Genomic DNA, 21,791 nt, shown 5'->3' on the forward strand with positions numbered 1-21,791 from the left:
GTGTGTGTGTTTGCTTTAGGGGAGAGACACACACGAAGAGTAGACAATATCTGGGTTCATGTGTGTCAGGGTTGAATCATAAAATGTTCCCTTTACAAAATGTACGATGATATTTGAGGGAAACGTGAAGGCTTGCTTCTCTGTGTCCTTTTAGTTGACACTTTTAGCTTTTGACATTCATACGGTCTACATGTGTGTGTATCTATGTGTGTGTGTGTGTACGCCGTGGCTGTGCCAGCATTGGTCTGTTTAGAAAATTTAAAAAAGCAACAAAGAACGTCTTAGGCTCTGACGTCCGGCCAGCACACCTTCCTCTCAGCCCACCATCTGCTCCCCAGGTCACCAGACTCCCCCCCCCGCCTCCCCCCCCCGCTGCCTGCAAGCTTAGTAACTGCTTTCAATATGCACTGATGTGTGAAGCGCTAAGAGACTGAGCTCTGATTTTCTGTGTACTCTAACCTCTACCCACCAGCCATTTTTTTAACACCCTTTAGTGCATATATGTATATATAGTCTTACATATTTACGTCAGAGCTCAAAAACCTCATACAAGCCTTGGGGACATGCATTTGATTTTTCATATGTCACCAAAAACACAAAAGACAAAGAGATATAAACTCCATGGAGCCAGTTTACATAGCTGACCATTCACTAGGTCTATGCCTGTCACACTGCACACAGGCAGTTAACAACCATCTCAGTGGCAGATTAACTGCTGAAGTTCTTAGTCATTTCGGTAACAACTTTATTTCAGACAGAAGTAGACAAAAGCAGCTTATCGTCTTAAGTCAAAGACCGTCGGTTGAAATTAGATTTAATCAGCTATAGCTAGCTAGCGTTTAACGCTAATTCCACAACTTCAAGTGACTTTTTCATGTTTTGAACTGAAATGTTTTAAAACAAGAGCCTTGTAAATATGCACATGATATAATACTAATGAAATGAGGCTACAGCCATATATGCAGCATTGTTCATGTATTGCAGGAATGATGAGGAATAACCAAGCTTTGGCATATTTACTTATCTACCAGACATAAACTGAAAATATATGTAAAATGAGTCAGGATGATGAACTCACTGAAGTGATCGAAGTGACTGGACGTATGAGCAAAAATAGTAAAGAAGCTAAATGCAGAATATGGAAAAACCATTTGAAGGTGACTGAGGTGGCAGCTTTTATAGACTCTGAGGAGCAATCAGCCCAGGTGCTCCCAGGTGCACTAAGTTGACAGCCCTGCCTGCCAATTACCTGCAAGACAATAAGGACAAGCCACACCTAAGCAGGCCAAAGTGCAGTCACATATAATTTTATAAAAGTAGATGCAGACAATTCTGTTATTTGAAGCCATTGTAAAATAGCCAATGTTGGCCATTTTTTTTAAATTAAAATATTGTTAAAGGGACACTCCAGCAACTTAGTATTGTTGTCAAGGATCCTACAATTCCCATAATGCAACTCACTCTTTTGTTAGACCCTCCCTGCCCTGTAAACATCCATTTCTTTCAAACTCCATACCCCAGTGGTTTGGTTATTATTTAAAAAATTAACTTTTGCATATAATATCTTTGCTGTTTCCATATTTACTGATAGCTTTTTATTTACAGTGAATTTCAGGCTCTATAAGGTACAACAAAAACCATAGCTAATGCTCTGGTGAAATATAACTGACAAGTGAGTAAAAAAACTGCACTTTGTCATCAAAGGAGCTGCTGGATGAAACATGAAAACTTGACCGCGAGAGTCAATATCTCTGGCTGCTGTGTTTTAGAAACGCTGCTTATGCTGACTTTGTTGCTTGTGTGATAAATGTACAGCACAGACAGACAAGAGGATCACTTGTGTCAAATCCTCTGACATTTCACTGCAGTGGCGTTGCCAGCAGAGTTAACGAAACAGCTGAAATGTAAAGCGTCAAGCGCAGGTTACAGTGTCCTCCAAGCAAGCGGCTGCATGAGTTTGAATTTACCAGCAAACATCTCTGAGATGTTCAAAGGGAAAAACTGTGAGGATTCATATAACCTGCAGTCTCTACGGTACGCTGAACTATTTAATTGTTGCTTTCCTGCAAAAGAAAACTCTCACATGCTGATACTTTTCTTTCCTACCTTGCTGAGATAGTCTGAGACGTATGCAGCATGTTGGAGTTACTTTATATAATTAGACTCCCTGTTATGGCAGGATGAGATTCTGTAGGAACAAGACTGCGGAGAAAGTCAAGCAGAGTGTGGGCATCTGCTGATCTATTTTTTATGTTCCTATATATGTATGTACGTGTGTACCTGTGCATGCTGAAGACCAAGGTGAGCGGCAGGGCACGTGTACAGGGTGTGCAAGTTTGCTCGGTGTTTATGTGTTTTTGTGCGTCTGCATCGCGCCGACTAAGTCCGTTATCACCCTGTGGGAAAAAAAAAAAACGAACAGTTTGTCCCCCCCCACCACTTTACAAATGAAATCAGTGCTGTGAGGCGGTGGATTAATATCATAAGGAAGGCCAGAGTGGGCCATTAGAGTGGTGTAATGTTGCTCCGGGGCCTTGTGATGGATGGCCATCGGCGCTACGGCCCTATTTGCACACAGTCACCTCTGTGGTGGCCGCCATTAGCAGGACATGGGAGGTAAGGGCTAAGGGATGGTGGTGAGGTGGCCAGACCAAGGTTTTATTAGAGAGGTGCATGTGTGTTTGTATTTTACCGTATATGCCTGTGTGAGCGTACGTGTTCATATTTGTGTGTGTTTTTGCGAGCATGTGTTTCTGCAATTATGGATGTGTGTGTTTGTAAGGCGCGTATGTGTGTGTGTGTGTGTGTGTGTGTTTGTGTGTGTGTGCTCTGACTCTTCAACAGACAGATGTTGCGCTCCCCGCCCTCCACTCTATCTAACGTGTCTGTCTCTCTCAGTGGACGGCGGTAGTAGGCAGCAAACACACTCAGTGTAATTAAGACAAATTAGCCCGGATGGCAGCTTGCAATAACAGCAACATATGTTGGGAGGTTTGTGTACAGAAGAATACAATCAAAATCATCATTAGCAAATCACTTATCGTAAACACAATCACATTTTCCACCTTGGAACTCGATTAATGCGACGCCTTGATTTCTTTTAATTTATTTATCTCATTCCTCCCTCCTGTTTTTTTTTTTTTTTTTTTTTTTGCTCTCGCCACTTTAATTCTCTTTCTCTCTTTGTTTCTCTCTGTCTCTCTCCGTCGCTCCCCATCTCTCTGTCTTGCTCTATCGCTCTCCATGTCACTCCCTTTCTCCTCACTTCTCTCTCCATCTCCCTCAACATTTCAAAAGAATGAATTACTTTGGGCTGTCACTTGGCCCTGGCCAAGAATTCATTTTTGTGGGTCAAGTGTTTCAAACTGTCATCTTTGACAGGAACCATCTCATACAATAACTACATGGATGGACCTTGACTTGGAGTGCTTTCGTTTTCTTCCCCCTCCTCTCTTCATATGCATGCTAAAAAGATCTCGGCTATTGTTGGTGCAGAAAGAAGGAGGGATGGAGAGATGGGAGAGATAGGGAAGGTGGAGAGTGTAACCATGAAAAGGATGGCAAAGCAGAGATCAATACTGGATTAATAGATTCTACTCAACCACATGCAAAGTTATATGAGTGGTGAAAATATCAAGGGCTTGAGCAAAGCACTGAAACGCTCCGGTAAGAGAATAAAGGAAATAACTCGACACGACAGGAGTGCTACAACATTTAGCTACGCCAAGGTCTTAACATAACTAATTCATTAAAGAAAAGGAAAATGTACAAATAGATTCTGGCTCAACATTGAATACTCAAAGGTAACAAGGTAGCACATGCACAGATCTTCAGGACAAACCTGACTAATCTCAATATCATTGATTTATTCCTCTTCTTCTTCTTGCCTTCATCTGAGCATGGAGGAAAAAGGAAGTCATTTTTATGTAGGAGTTGGCAGGTGATTTGCTTAAAAGGGCAACATGGTAATTAACTTCCTAAGGTCCCGTATACATCTCTTCTTGACAATATGACTAAAAACAGGTGATACCATGCAATTTAAAGTTCTAACTGAGGTTACAGGTTCTGTGACATATATTCTATGTTTTTATATTTTGAAACTTGCTCAGAGGAAGCATCTGAAACTAAAATCATCATTTAGTCCAGCAGGAGTCATTGTGTTGAATGTTGAGATCCAGTACATGTCTCTTTGAGAGAGTAGTTTTGGCAGATTGCCCCTTCTGGCTGGAGGAGTTACATGTTCAAGTCCAATAAAGTGCAGAGTGGCTGGAGAGCTATGTTTGGCTTCATGATAGTGTTTGGCTGTGGCATAGACTATGTTCCCTGTGCAAATGGCTGTTTTATATTCTGAGATTCAGTGTTTGAGTGCTCTCTTTGTCCAACATATGCTTGTCCACAGCACAGGGGCATGTAGGCATATAGATGACTGATGTTGCGTCGCAATGTATGAATTGTTTAATAGGAAACTTCTTACCAGTGTGCGGAGAGGTGAAAAACTTGACATTGGTGAAATTATTACAATGACTGAAGTTTCCGCATCTGAAGTTTCCTTTTAAGAGAAGCCAAGTGTGATTAGGTTTGGTGGGCTGAAAAGTATGCACAAGGTTGTCTCTGATTGTTGGTGCTCGTTGGAATGATAGAAGAAGGGGACAAAGTGATGGTTCTGCACTTAGGATGTGCCAGTGTTTGATGATTTTGAGTTTTTTTGGAGACATTGATTGAATTCAGTTGTGAAGGTTATTCTGTTCAGTTTTTCAGGTATGACTTTAGAATTAAGCAAGATTTTAAGGATGTTGAAGCATGGTTGTAGGCTTTATCTATTATAGATGGACGGTAATTTCATCTGAATCTTGATTTCATCTCATCTGCCTTGCATTTAAATTGATCCAGTCGTGAGCAATTTCTCCTCAGTCGTAAGAGCTGTCCCTTAGGTATGTTTTGTTTCAAGTGGTTTTGGGTGGTTGATGTTATGGTGGAGGAGGGTATTTTTTATTCCATGGGCTTCCTGTAGATTGAGGTTAAATCGCATATGAATGAAACATTTGAGTGAGACATCATCTAAAAAACCTTTTCCACAGTTTTACCTTTGTTCTGAATGGATTTGTGTCTGTGTTAAAGATAACCTCCTCCTCTCAGTGTGCCACCACCAGGGATGCATATGCTGGAGCAGCCACACAGCAGCCCCCCTCTAGTCTGTAGGAGGTAGCTCCTTGAATCTGAAATAATTCTTTGTTAAAACCAAGTTAAGCATTTCAAGTAACAGTTCATTGTGGGGTAGGTTCTAGGGGTCTCTTTGAGAGAGGTCAATGTGTGAGATGAGGTAAAGATGGCATTGAAGCGAACATAAAGCCTGTGTGTGAGTGTGTGTGTTTGCTGGGGACAGCAGGGCTTCAATGGCATTGGACTTGAGCAGACAATCTATTTACAGTGTGCTCAGGGGAGCTTATAAACAAATGTTGAGTAATTTCAGCCAGGAGTAATTACCCTTGCCGCTGACAAGGAGAGTGTGTTAGCACTCCCCTTCACCCTCGGCCCTGTCCAGAAGGCTTCGAGCCCGCGCACAAACACACACATGCACGGATATGCACAGATGCACGTCCACACAGAACAGGAGAACTTCCTCGCGTACGTGTGGCGTTTGTCCAGGAGTCGATACCACAAACACCTCCCCGGCCTCTCGCTCTTGCCCTCATGTTTGAGAATGAGCTGACGAAATATTCCTGCTTGCTTAGAAAAATGTTTTTTTTTTCTTTCTTGTGCTCTGGAACCTGGAATTTTCGAGTCAAGTTACTCAATGGAGTTAATGTTAAATAGCTACAGCTGATGTAATCTGCCACCAGCAAAGTTTGTTGTTTTAAGCAGGAAAAGTATCAGTCAGTGCTGGGTATGTTAAAACCCTGCTAGCTGAAAGTTGTAATAGAAGTTTGTCTTTCAAGAAGTACGGTAGCCTTGAGGTGCAAAACACAACATTTCACCAAACACAACAACATTTTAGGACACACAACTACATTTCACAAAACATGAAATGTTGTTGAGTTTTGCACCTCAGTGCCACTGTGAAAAAAGAGGAAATATAAAGAGATTCAATAAGAGATTTGTCATCCTCTTGTAAAGATTTATAGCACTCTCATGTCTGTACGCTAAACATGAATCTAGAGCTAGCAGATTAGCTTAGCTTAAAAACTAGAAACGGGTGAAACAGCTAGCCTGGCTCTGTCCTAAGTTTTAAAAAAAATATATACCTTCATACTACATACATTTCTGTTTGTGTACAGATGAAACAAATGAGATTTAACATACCAGGAGGTCTGAGGTGTTAGTAGGTGTATTTTTTAAACGTTGGACAGAGCCAGACTACTCGTTTCCCCTTCCTTACAGTCTTTATGCTAAGCTAAGCTAATTACCTGCTGGCTCTAGGTTCATGTTTAGCATACAGACATGAGAGTGGAATCTATCTTCTCATCTGGCTCTTGGCAAAAAAGTGAATAAGAGTATTTCCCAAAATGTCAGACTATTGCTTTAACAAATTAAAGTTGTATAAACTTGGAACCAGATGGAACCAGATGTACAAACCTGTAAGAATCTAGCATTAAGCATGACAAAGAGTAAAATATCATATGGATGCAATCTTAAATCCACTTGTGTGTTATCATTCTCCTTGAATCTAATAGTCAAGGTACAAAAATTAGTTTTCATTTTATGCAATCAATTATTTTATCACTTTTTGGTGTTAAAAAAGTCCTGCAAATCACCTTTAAGCCTTGATTTATTTGGGGAATTTTGACTTCCTTTCTCCACTGAAATACATCTACATTCAAAATGTCTGCGTCAGAAAGAACATTTTCCTTCTCTAACATAAAATATGGAGCTTTGGTGCAGCAATCATTGTCAAGGTGAAATTAAAACATTGTTATCTTCGAGAAAAAGTAGCAAAACAACAACATAAGACATCAATTCAAGGCAGGATAGCTTTCTGTAAGCCATCAACAGCTCTCTGCCCTTCATTAGGATTCTGTAAGCACAGTCATCAGGCCAACAGATCATGCTATCGAATAAAGAAAAAACAGGCAATCAAAGTCACATTCATTGCTCCATTGTTTTACATTTTAATCATTTGCAAGACTTAATTACAGGATTGAAATGTAACTAACGAACAAGCAAATTAATTTTCACCTTAACCTTTGAAAGGCAAGCAGGCCAGATACAGGCTTTATCCCATCTGATCGATTATGATCTCTCGGCTCGAACAGAATGGATTCCCATGCAAATTCAAGTGGATCAATCCACATTCCAGCGGAATCAATGAAACAGCTTTTCCAGACCTTCCAGAGACAATTGTATGATTAGGAGATGAGATGATAATGACTAGAGAAATATCACAGGATCAGTACAAATTATACTAAATCAAAACAAAGGAGCGTGTAACCTGTGTTTTGTATAATAAGAAAGAAACTACAGCGTCTCAAGACAGGCAAGAGCGCAAAAGAAAAACAAGAGAAAAAGGTACTTCTCACATACAGTTCTTCAAATTCCAAATAGTAGAGCTTTAAAAGCCACAGCGGAGGCCTTTTTCCTCCCTCATCCCTGTCTCTGTTCTCGCTGCCTTTGATTCCTACTGAGCAGGGTAAAGATGTGAGAGAGGTGGCTGCTTAGGCTGGGTCTCTTGACAACTGGGCGTCACATGTATTCCAGTGTTGTAACTATTATACAGCAAGGGAGGTGGTGTGTGTGACATGCAAAAGCTCTGATGCAGGGAGCGGACAGGATTGTCTTTTTCCACTATAAAAAAAAATATTTGACAGTAATGACAGTAAACATTATGTCTGTTTTTTGGGTCAGTTATGAAACAGTGTTTGTCGTGATTAATGCAGGTGTTGAATAGGTAAATATGTATTTTTAAGTTTCCCAACAGTAACCTCTTGTAGTTCAACATTTTGGCCAATACACTTATGTGCTTTCTTGCCAAGAGTGAGATGAAAAGATTATCGATCTTATCAAACTCTTGGCAAGAAGATAGTTGTAAATAATGCCAAATAAATTGAATTTCTACTTTTGCTGGGCTAACCATGGATTATTGAATTACTGCAGTCAAATTTCACCAGCCCAACCTCATCCCCCCCCAAGAAATGTTTGACCAGTCACAAAAGAAGGGTAATTCAATCATTTTGAATCATGTTTTTGGTCACTGATGAGTATTAGTCCAATATTCTCTCTCCTTTTAGCTCAGTTTTGCTCTCCACCAGCTCCTGATGGAAATACATGGCTCATTAGCTGCTAATTGCTCGACTATGTTCACTAGCTAGTTGCTGACTGTGTCTGTCAGATATTTTGGTGCAGAGCAGGCTGTGTACAGGGGGTTTTAGATTATTTTTCTCTGAAAACAGCTGCCTGCTGCTGCTGGAAAAACAGTAAATTGGTGGGAAAGCAAAACTAATAGTCTGTAGTTTCGTCATTACAAGTGACACCTTTCACATAAACGTAGTCATTTAATCCATTGCTGATATAAAAAGATTAATAGTAGAAGCTTTAACTATTGAAATGGAGTTCTTTGTGAATTGTGTCTCAAAGCTTTCTCTTCAATGGAAGTAACACAATTCTGGTGGAGAAATACAAAATACCTTTATTTGATTTTATTCACTTAAAAATAGTCAAATTGTTAAAAAAAAAAAAAAAAACTGACTTTCAATATCTCTCAAATATCACAATCAGCCTTAAAAGCACTCATCATGTGTGACTTGTATTGTAGAATGTAAACTCTGCCTCAGGTTATTAAAAAAAAACCCGATACTGAATACTGCAGACATGTCTTTAAAGATAGCTACAGCCCACATTTAAACATGTAAGAATATATGAACTAGTTGGTTTAAACATGTGTGGTTCAGGCAATTCAAACATAAGGTTACAACACCTTTGCTCATGGTAGGAAACTTCACATGAGTTGCATCAGCTGGGAATGAAACTGAGGTTGTCAGAGGGAAAGTCACAGTTTTACATTCCACTGAACCATTTCAATGTCAAACTTCTCTGCTGTGTCCTCTACGTCATATATATATACTGTAGAGGGGAAATATACGCTATATCTTCCACTTTCTCACAGAGTACATCATTTGCATTTGAACACATTGTGCTTAATTCACAAAATGTTACACCAGCCTGGTGTGTGTGTGTGTGTATGTGCATATTCACTTGTGTCTATACTGTACCTGTACATGTTTCTGTAAAATGTAATATGCACTTCTTTGTCCTCCCTTGGAACAACTTTTTTCCCCAGTTGATATAATATGCTGGGAGGGTGGTGCGCTGCGTTAAGCGCCATTGTGTTGCCTTGGCCGAGGACTGCAGGAAGTTGTGATTGGCACGAGGCCCAGAAACAAGGTGAGGACAAACACTCACTGACATCCACAAATCTACAGACGCATATCTGCTACACAGTGCATATCAGTAGTGTGGGTGTGTGTTTGTGGGTGGGTAGTGGGGATAAGTGTTGTGTGGACGCATGTGAGCACGTGTTCGAGTGTGTGTGCACATGTATGAGCAGGCCCACCTTTCATCTGTGCTGAGATTTGGAAAGGCTTCACTTTGCACAGTCTCCTTAATTCTCCCTTAATTCATTTGTGCAGATTCACTTGGCTGCTGGGATAACCTGGGAATGATAATGAAGTGGAGGAGGAAAGAAAGAGGTAGAATGAGGCAGAGAGAGAGAGAGAGAGAGAGAGAGAGAGAGAGAGAGAGAGAGTGAGTGAAGGACATGAAAACATCACAGCACATGGCTCCCTCTCCTATCTCCCCTTTGAATGTGTTCGGAATGGATTTAGGGCTTTTCACCAAGTCTTTTAAGAGAAGATGGATCTTATTAGTGCTGATTGCTAGTCATAGGACGTTTTCTGCCTTGGGAACTCACCTTACGTGACCCTTTCACAGATGCACAGGGACTGTAGCGTGACTAGGGTTGGGGTTTGAAAGCATTTTATCGAATCTGATACGACTATAAATCTGCTTATCAGATCCACATCTATTGAAAATCTTTCATTGGAACATTTCTAAGTAACTAAAGTAAAAAAAATAAATAACATTCAAGCTGCTTTAGTTGGCCGGCTAATTAATGTTCCCAACCGTAGGTATGACCTGAAAATGAGATGACCTGCATAACATATTACAGGATAATTAAATACAGTATGTATCTGACAACTTTTGCACATCTTAACTTTTATAAAATACTCGTTCTAATAACTGGAAATCTCAATTTGGAGATATTATGTTCATTATATTATATATAAATATAAGTGGGAGACTCTGACTAGTGAAATTGGGATAATTTGACTTGAGAAAACTCACCTCTCTGTGGGTCTTGTTGGACTGCAAAAATAAACCTTCCGCTTGCTGTTGTAGAGTGGTGTTCAAGAGTGGTGCTTCTTCCTTTTTTTCCAATCTTTGTTACATTTTGGCATTTAGGGAAGATACAGAACTTAAAGATGTTCTTATAAATAATTTTCATGGATCAAATGACCGTGTATATGTGAGAGTGGTCACTCATACTGACAAACCCAAAGAGTATTATCATCAAATCTGCAGCTCACCTCAATTCTATGAACGCTTTCTTTCAGCGCATTGTTGTGGTTTTATGGCCCACAACTTTACTGTTTTGGTTGAGTCTCCACGCTCTCATCTGTGTTACCAGACGCAGCAGATAGCTGTTTTAAAGTAGTAAATTAGATTAAAGTAAAAAATGTTAGATATACTCACACACTACCTGACCAGCACCAACTGACAGAGAGATAAAGGTAACAACTAGCTGGGGAATAAAGTGGAGCATTTAGCAGCTGGAGAAACAATTATTTAGATATTTAGTTGCTTAGTTCGATAGTTGGTGGAGAGTAAAACCATAAAAGATAAAAGGAGAATGAATATTGGACTTTCATTCATCAGGTGAACACAAACTCTAAATAAGCCATTGTTAGTTAACCATATCAACTTTATATGGTGAATATGGTGATGTTGTGTCAACTTTTTGGTACTGCCCTTAAGTGGCCAAAAAATATGTGAGTGCAGGTTTAAGGAATTAGCATTCATTAGCGTTAACAGCTGATATAAGTCTGCTACTGGCAAAGTTTGAAAGCAACAGTCAACAATAGCATAAAATAAGAAACTTTCTATCTAAATGTTTTCTACTTTCCTCTTGATTTATAAAAAAAGAGTGAAGACAGATAAAATATTCAATAAGAGCTTCATTAGCCTCAGTGCTTAATGTATTCATGTGTTTCATAAAACTGGAAACGGATCCGACCATCGTAATGCAACCCTAAGCATGACTAAGAATAAAAGATTATATGAATTATATGATTATATATATATATATATATATATGATTTTATATTATCAACTAATCAAGCAGGAGGATTCAGTCTCCATAAATCTAAATTACTTAGTTTTAAAAGCACCACAACTAGTTCTAATCTTTAACAACTCATATTTTCGTTAATTTTTGAGATGAATATTCTTTGAACCAGCAAATCATTTTGAATTTCCTGGCTTTACTTAATTGAGCTGTATGCATGTCTTGATTAAATAAGTATTCCGAATGGGTTCAATTACTTTTCTGTAACTAATTGATCTTGCCTGAAACAATGGCACCAATAGAGTAGTCCCAGCAGGACACAGGCCGCCCCTCCAGGAAAGCAAAAGCAAATGCTGCTACTAATTGAAATGATTTCAATTAATATGGAGCCTAATCGAGGCTAACTATACAGCATCACAGTGGGTCAAGCAGTCGGAGTTTATTCCTGTTTCACTCAGACTCCTTTTTGTTTTGACCCAGCACCTCTCTGTTTTGACAATCTCGCCCTCCTCAATACACAAAGCAACAATTCATCCTGCAGAGACGAACGAGCAGACGCGGGGGGAGAGAAAAAAAATAAAAAAAAGGGAGCTCGGAGCGGGGCCGATCGATAAACAGAGTCGGAGCTGTGATTTATTTACCGCTGTGTGTTATGTAGAGGCGAGAGGAGGAGAAGAAAAGCCTTCTGATATGGCCACAGGCAGCCGACATAATGGGGCCCTCTCAATCTTCAGTGAGTGGCTTGTTGGATTGTCAGGCAGGTTTCCGCCGGTGTTCAAAAGCGCTATCCGATCAAACCCCTGAGACGCAAGCGACCAGACAGATGATTACTCACTTTAAACGATCCGGGAGGGGGAAAAAAGAGAAATAACTACAGCGGATATTGATGACTCAATAGACTCAGTGACAGACGATTCCATTTGTGTCTGAATAAAGTGTTGACTGTCTTGGATCAATCATAATATAGGCCTCTTATTGAGCATAAAAAACATGTTTAATGTCATTAAATTCTATCTAGCTTCTCCCCCCCACTCCTCCTCTTCCTCCTCCTCTGCCTCTTCCTTTCCTTCTTTCCTAGAAGCTTACACATATCTGGCAGCTCTACAGTACAAGCGTGTGTGTGTGCTTAGGTAGAAAGACAGTGGGGGATGGGGATATGAGTTGTGTTGGTGGGGAGGAGGGAAGGAGGAGGAGGAGGAGGAGGAGGAAAGGCATGGGTGAACAAGGGGAGATGGGAGAAAAAAAAAGAAAAAGAAACCTCGGAGGCAATCATTTCTGGCAGAGCGGTGGCAGTCAGTTTGGGTGTGTGTGTGTGTGTTTTGTAATTTCTGATGGTTTGGATGTGGCCGACGCTCAGCTAGGGCCAATAACAGTTTACAGACTGCTGATGTCATCACATTTTGACAAACTTCTCAATCTGGAGTGACCTTCGTGGTGCTGAAACACACCTCTCTCTCTGCATCTACTCTACTCCCCCTCATCTCTGTGCGGAAGTTGCCACTAGCAGGGGATGTTTGGGTTTATTACAGGGATTTGACTACGAGGAATATACCATTTACATAATAGTCAGATTTTATACAGTAATGAGGAATATAAGCTGTTAGATGGCCTGTGAAATCCTGTAAAGTAAAAAAAAACTGCATTTATAAAACATCTCAGAGTAGCAAATCAGTTCAAACTGGCTGAAAATGTTCAAAGTGAAAATGCTGTCCTATTTTTACCACTAGTAAAAGCACCAAGTCAACTTTCTTCACTTAGAAAACGACTCCTGTGTGAGTGGTGTTCTAACCTGCTGCAGGAGACGGTGTTCAGGCAGAGACAGATGTCAACGCACGTATTAAAAGTTACTGTTTAGTCAGAAATGAAGTGATTTTTGTGACTGACCTTGTGCGGGATGCAAATGAGAACACATGCTCTCTCCACACACAAAAAAAAAAATCAATGTCCCCGCGACCTCACAGCGACAGGGCATGTTTGCAGCATGATGATGATTTGGGCTTGTCATAAACAACAATTACAGCATGTCATGTTATTTTAACAAGCATTCCTGCAAATTAGTATTTATTTACTTGTTTAAAAAAAAAAAACAGCAGGGCTCTTGTTTTTATCATTTTAAAAAATACATCCAGGTTTCAGCCAGGTTTAAGTTTGAATGATCATCTTTCTCCACTTTTAGCATCTACCCATTTGTTGTGGGATTGATTTTAAAATTTGATTGACCAGGCTTCAGATTATATTTCAAAGTTGCTCCTCAGACAAGAAGCTGCTGGCTCTTCCTGCGTCTGAATTTAAGACTAGAGGGAATCAAGTCTATGCTGTCAGGTCAAACTCTGGAATGATCTGCATGAGGAGATCGACTTTATCATTAATTATTATTATTATAATATTCGAGAGTCAGTCTATTTCCAGTGACTGGGTGACGTTACAGAAACAACACATTTTCCTCCCACCTGTAAGGACACATCAGTTAACAGGAAGTGGAAGAGTCCATGTTCTCCATGGTAAGGTTCCCAAACAGCCTGCAGAGTTTGTGACATCATTGTTTGCAATATTACACAATACATTCAAGATGTATCAATATTATAGGTATTATAAAATGATATGAGGATAACTCACAGTTTTTAATCAAATCTACATTTTTAAAGCCTAATGTGAATGGATTACTGGTCAATATTATTGCTAATATTATTTAGGGCATTAATTTTTCCTTGCATATTTTTTCATATATAACCTAGATAACAATTACATTACATTATATTATTTGCCTATACTGTATACATGAAGCCTACATGTAAAAAAGCAATTTTATTCTAATTTTCTATTATTGTATTCTAATATTTCAAACAACTGTCAGAAACTGTCATCAAAGTTTCTACTATGTGGCTGAAAGTGTCCTCAGAGAGAGACGTCACACTCTGTCCTGCAGTCAGGTTGGGAAGCTACAAAACTAACTCTAGGTAGGAGGTTTTGAACTTTAAACTTGAGTCTGAGATGCTAGATAATTGTGGGATTATACTTGTATACATATACTTAAGTATATATGTATAAAAGTAAGTAAAAATACATATAAGCTTATATGCATATACTGTAAATACATACTTCTGATTGCTGACGATGCAAATAAGCATCACCAACCTGTGTGATCCAGGAGATAATGTGATAAACCTGTGGAGGGTTGATACTCACCTCATCAGTCAGGCCCTGTCCTCAACAAACCCCTCCCCCAAAGACTTCCACCAGATCTCCCCTTTCTACCACACACCTGCCCCCCACTGCCGGAGGCCTTCGCCCTGGGGCCCACCTGACTGACAGCTGTTGATTTGGATCTCTCCATCACACGCCAGATAAAAGAGGGATTCAGGACTCATTCCTGCTTCTCCCTCCGTTCCATTCCTCCCTCCAATCCCCGGCGCAAACGCAATTCCCCGGGACCGGACTTCTACAGGCTCTCCTAATGAAGTCATTCCCAGCACACATGATTGGGTGAGATTGCCACCACACCACACCACCACCACCACCACCGCCGCCGCCGCCGCTGCCGCTGCTGCCACGATCCCCGCTCTCCCCTCACACATCTCAGGTCTCCCATCCCCCATCTCCACTGAGTCTACTCATGTGGAAACAGCAAGTGGTTGTGTGCATTTTCTGTGGGCATCCATTCCCTCCCTGCGTGTGTGTGTGTTTGTACATCTGCGACATGTGTGATGTGTGTGAGTGTGTGTGTAGGTGTGTGTTCTTAACTAAGCTAACACAGCCTGACTGGCTACTAATTGGATGTCTCCATCGGCAGTTATACACGCTGTGGCATTATGGCCAAGAGAAAATCACATAGGAAACTACACCTCCAACTCAATTCACTGTGGAGAAAACAGAACAAGGGCAGCAGTGAGGGATTCTCCTTGTAGTAAAGGGAAATATCAGATGATGGTGGTGGTACAGTATGTGCTATGATAAAATAAATCAGAGAAGCAGAAATCGAGTTGTTTCAATCTGTCCATCACTGTCTGGGAAGATGAAAGGCTTTGATGAGTAATGATCTGAGAAAAGGTAGACAGCTAATGAATCTCTCATAATGTCACCCACAGGAAAAAAAAAAAAAAAAATACCCCCACCCACTCTGGAAAAAAAAAAAACTGTCTTTGTGGAGGTCTCTTGCACAGCCTAATGCACATCACAGTCCCTGATAGTTCACTCAGCGACACCTTCTCAGTAGGAATCCTCCAGAGACAACTTCGCTGGCTGTCAGTCGGTCGGTCTGCCACTCACCGCTAACGCGACAGCCCGTCCCCGAGTGCCTGTGAACACTCCACAAGCGCCGCTATTCTGACAACACACACACACGAAAAGCAAGAGAGTGTTTCTGAAGGTACCCTCCTGTGACGAGGCTCGTTTTAAGTTTTTTTTTTTTTTTTTTTCTGCCGAGGGAGGTGGGCATCGGAGTGAGGATGACTCACGTCTGACTCCCTGTTAGCGAGGGGGCTGTGCGATCAAATGGATCTGATTTTTTGGCGCCTTTGAATCTCGATGATGGCGGCTCAGGAGCCTCGTAAGAGACGAGCTGGATTGATAACAGCCAGCTGTTTAAACCTAAAGAACATCTCTGATGTGGAATAGTGACGGATACCTTGTAGATAAGACAATCAGACCTAAATGAATGAAAATCATGCGGAAGTGTGTGACGCTTTCTGAATTCACAGTGTAATTAGAAAATTATTCCTGTTGAGATTCAGAATCCCTGATAAGTATCAATTAATAAACTTGACATAGAATTTGCATGACAATAAATGCAATGCATTATCAATATGCCAACATCATGCATTATTAAAGATGTACAATATTAACATAATAATATATTAGCATAATCAAGACCATTTGCATGAGAGATGTTCTTGTAAACCACACAGGATCTCCACGCATCAGCAGAAAGTGAAACCAATTCATTTTCTTCCACGTCTTCATTCTTCAGCCAGGTCAGAGCTTTGTGGGATCTCACATTAGTTCCAGTCACATCGACGGCGTTCATTATTCTGATTCAATGGATCCGGCGCTGACTCTGTGTCCAGAGCGGTTGTACTTTGGCAGGTGGACATGACTGCTCTAAAGAGATGTTCTGTGGTAATGAAATGAAATCGCCATTGTTGAGAGCATTTCTCTTTCAAAGAAGAAGTTATTGCATTGGAAGTTATTGCGTGAAGGTTGACAAGGATGAAAGGGCAGCTTCAACAGTACATTTACTCAAATAATATACTACAGTTTTATACAATTTTGAGGTACATGTACTATATTTCCTTGTACTAGTTCACAAGGAAATATTGTACTTCTTATTTTCAGACATAAGATGTATCTAATGGCTGTAGTTGGTACTTACCTATCAGATTCACATTTTACATACAAAACATATGATTATGTCATTATTGATTAAACTACCCAACAGTATACCCAACAAAGTAGTTACTAAACCACTCTACCTCAACCAACTACACCATTAAGATACTAATAAAACATTATGCATCAGTAATAAAAATATACCAGTGATGGGGGCAATTCTGCCTACACACAGTATTGACTACTTTTACCTTTTATACTTCAAAGCAACACTAACCTTTGAAAGATGAAATAACACATTCTTCATCTCGCAAGTAAAATGTTGATTCATGAGAAATAAAAAGCACCCCTGCTCAGTTCAATGTATGTGTTTATGCACACACCATAGGTGTTTTCATCAAGATAGGGGACAATTATTTCACTGCTTAACACACCTACTGAGCGCAACTTTCAACACCATGGACAGCACCTCAGCAGACGAAAAATTAAGTTTTGTCTCCCAAAATCCACCAAGATATTTGTCAGTGTGCACAAGCACAGGCTGCTGGCTAAATGGCGACACATTCTGTGACAGCTTTTTTTTTAAACAAGGTATAAATCTCTTTTTGGCCTATAAATAACTTTATAGGCTATAACATAAAAATAAATTTTACTTACTTCTTCACAACGCTATGCCACAAGCTGGTCACAAGTTTACAAAAATTAGAACGTTAAAACATTACATCACAATTGCACCTTGTTAATAACAAAAACCAAGAAAGAGCCTTTAAAGAAAGTTACCTTTAAGACGATTGCCAGGTGCTTTACACTTTCCAGTCTTTCTTCTTAGTTAGAGTTTATTTTCTGGAGCTCTCAGGTAAACCACCTCTTATGTTTGGCTGTCTTAATATGATCTTTTATATCGGCATTCCAACCGTGCGTGACCGAAAATGTATTCCTCTAGTGTGCGCAGAACAAAGCATTTTCTTTGCCGGGTACTTTACGAAAGAAGGACTAAGCCTACTGGAGCTCTTTAGAAAAGACTTACTTTGTCTTTGGTATGATAGCTAACCGTTAGCATACTGACAGGTTCTCTCAGAAGGAGCCACAAGCGTCACAGGCTAGCAACAGCCTTGACAATGACAGATTGATTGATTGACATACATACAGACAAATCAGTGTTGAATTCAGACACCTGGTGCATTGTTTATGTTTTATATTGGGTAAACTAATAATGAGTGGGACAGAACATGATTAATGTCTATGTAAGTGCTGAAAATGAATTTTGAAATTTTAGTGACCAGTAGCTTATGGTGGCTAATGTTGCTTACTTTAGCTAGATATTTCTTTAGCATTTTTAGCATGAAATATTAGCCCGTAATTGTCACTTATGGCAACATTGCACAGTAAAATGTAGTTGCTTTAAACATTAAACCTAAATTAAGATTTTTATGTAATTTCGGGGGAAACAAGCTGTAAACATAATGACATATTATCACTTTAAGTTGATTTGGCAAATGTGTTGCAAACAGTGTCCTATTTATACAGCTGATACGAGCGACATTTGTATTCATTTGGAGTCGTATTTCTGACCATCTGATGAATGTAAGTCTTCGTAGCTTTGTTTTGGTCCCCAACTACTGACGGAAATACTTATCTCTTTAGCAGCTAAATGCTGCTGTGTTTACCAGCTAGTTGCTGACTGTCATTGATTTGGTGGTATAGTTAGGTAGCATACAGTCACCTGCTACTTAAACAACGCTATGACAGCAGTGATACTGAAGCAAAATGGTAAAGTTGATGAAACAATGAGCTGAGAGATGCTAAAAAACTTCGTAGAGCACACATGGTCATTTGATCCATTATTAATATAAAAATATTGATTACAGCAGCAGCCTTAAGCACATTCTGATGCTAACACTTACTTACTTTTACCTCCAGCAACAGAGCATTCTACCTTGTAGTAAAGGATCTGAGGACTTCTTCCATCACTGCTGAATAGTCAATTATTATCATTTCACTTTGCTTGATATGTATGGTTGCAGTTTAGGAGTTATGAATATCAGTAATGGACTATTCTACTGCACTGTGGTCTATTTCCCAAACTGTAGTCCTGCATGGACAGATGTGGTAGAAAGTGGACAATATTAATTTAAATTGTATGTTAGAATACATGTTATCAGATTGGTATTTTTTTCATCATTAAATCAGAAAGGTATGGGTTTTCAAGTTATATTCAAAGTGAAGCAATGTGCCCCTGATAAAACAAAGCATAGGCACTTAGCATGTGTTCTCCTAGTTAAGATTCCCTCTCAGCAGTAATACAATGTTTCTGAGTGTCTGCTGGAAAACAAGTGGAAGGTCAAGAACACGAACAATAGATGTTGATTCCAATTATGTGTAAAGCATTGAACAAGATGCGCTAATGATGGCATTGTCGGGAGAAAAAAGGTGTTTATGTGCTACTCTCCCAAAGCCTGTGGAACAGTTTATTAAGCAAAGGCTTTATTTCCATAAAGGCTGATAAGACTTCAAATGATTCACTGAAAAACAGTCCTGGCATCAGCACAGCAAAGCTGCGTGTGTATTTATCTCTCCCGACGCTTGGAGACAATCAAGACAAAGATGATAGCACATTTTGAAATGCAGCACAGAGACATAATGAGATTGCAGCTACTTCAGGAACAAAACCAGACAAAATGCTTTTTTTCATAAATGGCTCCTTGTTTTATTCACTCACACCTAAAAAAAAAAAAGGCCATCGTTTTCAATTAATGAAGCAGGGAATTGAGTCCGAGGTCCTGCGGGATATGGATTAACCATGATGGCTTGAGGGCCCAATCTCACACTGAGTCTGCGCTGCGGTCTGCATGGAGGAATTTCTCATTCAAGGCCTCGGCCAGCCTTCCTCCCCGGCTCCCCCCCCCGCCCCCCCAGCCACCTCCTACCTCCAACTCATCCATCCATTCCTCATCCTAAGGTGAGTTGCTTCAGTGCAGACCGCTATTAGTGGTGGGGGGAGATAAAACTGTAAGTGTTGCTCCCAATTAGTGCATCAGTGACCGCTCTGTGCCTCCTCCACGGCGAGGCCTGCTAGGAGGGAGGGATTGGGAGGGAGGGAGGAGGGGCCGCGCTGAGTGAAAGATTGGAGGAAGGATGACAGGAAAGGAGAGAATGGCATGGAGACAATGGCTTTATAAAGGAATAAAAGAAGGGAGAGGGTTAGAGAGGTAGGTAGATAAAGAGAGGACAAGATATGAAACAGAAAAGGGGAGAGTGAGTGGTGGTACAGAGGGAGGAGGGGGGGAGAAAAGTGACTAAAAAATGGCTTAAGCATTCATTTTGAGTGGCGAGACAGGTCCTATTAACATTTAACAGCGTTTGCGCAACTTGGTGTGGAGGTTAGGATGCAAATGAGGAGGAATTAAAACTGGCCAGAGGTTTGTCATTGATGGATTGCAGTCTGGCGGTACTCACCACTTCCTAGTGTCCATCACAGACGATTACTGTATAATTAAACCTTATTTCTGGACTCTCTGACGCATAATTACTTGTGTGGGAATGTAACCATCATCTAAAAGCTCCAGCAAAATGCTTTAGCATTTAGTCTGGCAGGCTGCAGTCATTTCACAGACCAGTGACAGATAGAGCCATCTGATGATCGGCAAAAGAACAGTCACTTTTAATAAGAGGTGGGAAAAAAATATTAGGCGACAGTGTGCTGATTATAGGAAAATTAGGCTTTCAAGTGGTAAAGTCCTTTGTGTTATTTGCATAATTTATTCCGGCTTTACCCCCCTGTTCAACCACCTCTGGTTTTTTTTGCGAGCTGTGGGCAATTTCCTCTCATATTTGAATAGATTGCACATTTAAGACTACTTAAGGAAAATGATCACTTAGCATATTTTAATTGTCGTGCAAAGAGTGGAACAGAGGTGTGAGGCAAAGCTTATGGAATGAAGACCCTTTAATGTGACGAGGACACAGCAGTGTTGTGGCAGATAACCTCGGGGTTCACACACACACGCATCCGACTCGTACTAACTTACACATGCAATCAGTTCTTTACACAGTTAGGAAGCGGAATGACAAATAAAGCTCTGATAAAAATATCTAACAACCTGAAACTAAAAAACGTCTTCCCATGAAAGTCTGGCTGCTAGAACCCCAATTTGGATAAAAACTCGCAGGTCAGTTTGTCGATAATATTTCCTGTATCACTCCCCCTGCTGAGCGGAGCCGAGACCAACTGCAGCTTTGTGAATTCAGGTTATTTACAGACCAGCTGGCTGCTACAGTATTTATGAAGCTTAGAGCGAAAAAGGTGAGCAAAATGATCAAATCTCTTCTTACTGCTAGACTTAAAATCTGTGTGGAAAAAAACTGTATAGAAGCTTAAACAGCTATATATTTTCAAGGATAAAAAAAAGCTTGTGTTATAAATTATTTCTGATCATGGCTATAGCATGTTTCAAAGTGGAAAAATAAAGGAAACAGCAGCCTCGGATGCACTCTAACCTCTTGTGAAACGTTTGAGTTTTCACAGATAATTATAGAGGCTATACAGCACCTTCCCACACCTCACCACCAGCTATATAATGATACCTTGGAAAATGTAGTGGGCAAATGTACATCATTTTCATTAAGAGTACTCACATAATCCAAATTCTTTGTGATGGAGAAAGATAATTAATGCTTTAATGTTTTGGTCTTGCCACTCTTACCACAGCAAGAGAAATGAATTGTTACATTTTAATGAGAGAAGCGACAGCGCTGGCTTCCTGTGCAACACAGATGATTTTATAATTGCACACAAGGGTGACTAACTCAAGGCTCATTAAGGCGATTTTTCAGCTGGGCTATTTTTTGGCAGGACAATACATTTATTTTTTTCCGTTCTACTGATAAATAAATTCTGTTATTAATCTTTTTTTATTCTTCCCTTAGAGCCTTAATGTGACTGGCGACATTAAAATAAAAAAAAACAAAAAAAAAAAACAGCGTACAAGATATAATCTCCCAAGAAAATGTCTTTAATGAATCGTTTGTTGCTGCTTGTACCTCAGATTACATGAAAATACATTTAAGTTGACTGCAAGTATGGCAACATATTCACACATATAAACAAGTGGTGCATTTGTATTGTATGTAT

At 40.0% G+C, this 21,791-nt stretch overlaps 1 long non-coding RNA gene across 5 annotated transcripts; it reads right to left on the minus strand.

Moving 5' to 3' along the window:
- Positions 1-6,748: 6,748 nt before the first annotated feature.
- Positions 6,749-17,842, minus strand: LOC122976797. 5 transcript variants are annotated; one of them, XR_006401051.1, is made up of 6 exons: positions 17,441-17,842; positions 10,336-16,445; positions 9,545-9,643; positions 9,204-9,336; positions 7,519-7,615; positions 7,053-7,322 (listed from the first exon to the last, which is right to left on the minus strand). It is a non-coding gene; the product is annotated as an uncharacterized LOC122976797 (long non-coding RNA). The 5 variants fall into 5 exon arrangements; XR_006401053.1 differs by lacking the exons at positions 10,336-16,445; positions 17,441-17,842 and adding an exon at positions 6,749-7,045 and having other exon boundaries at positions 7,174-7,322; positions 9,545-9,636; XR_006401054.1 differs by lacking the exon at positions 10,336-16,445.
- Between the last annotated feature and the right edge of the window lie 3,949 nt (positions 17,843-21,791).

Source organism: Thunnus albacares, chromosome 24 (assembly GCF_914725855.1).
Source record: "Thunnus albacares chromosome 24, fThuAlb1.1, whole genome shotgun sequence".
NCBI classification, from domain to species: Eukaryota; Metazoa; Chordata; class Actinopteri; order Scombriformes; family Scombridae; genus Thunnus; species Thunnus albacares.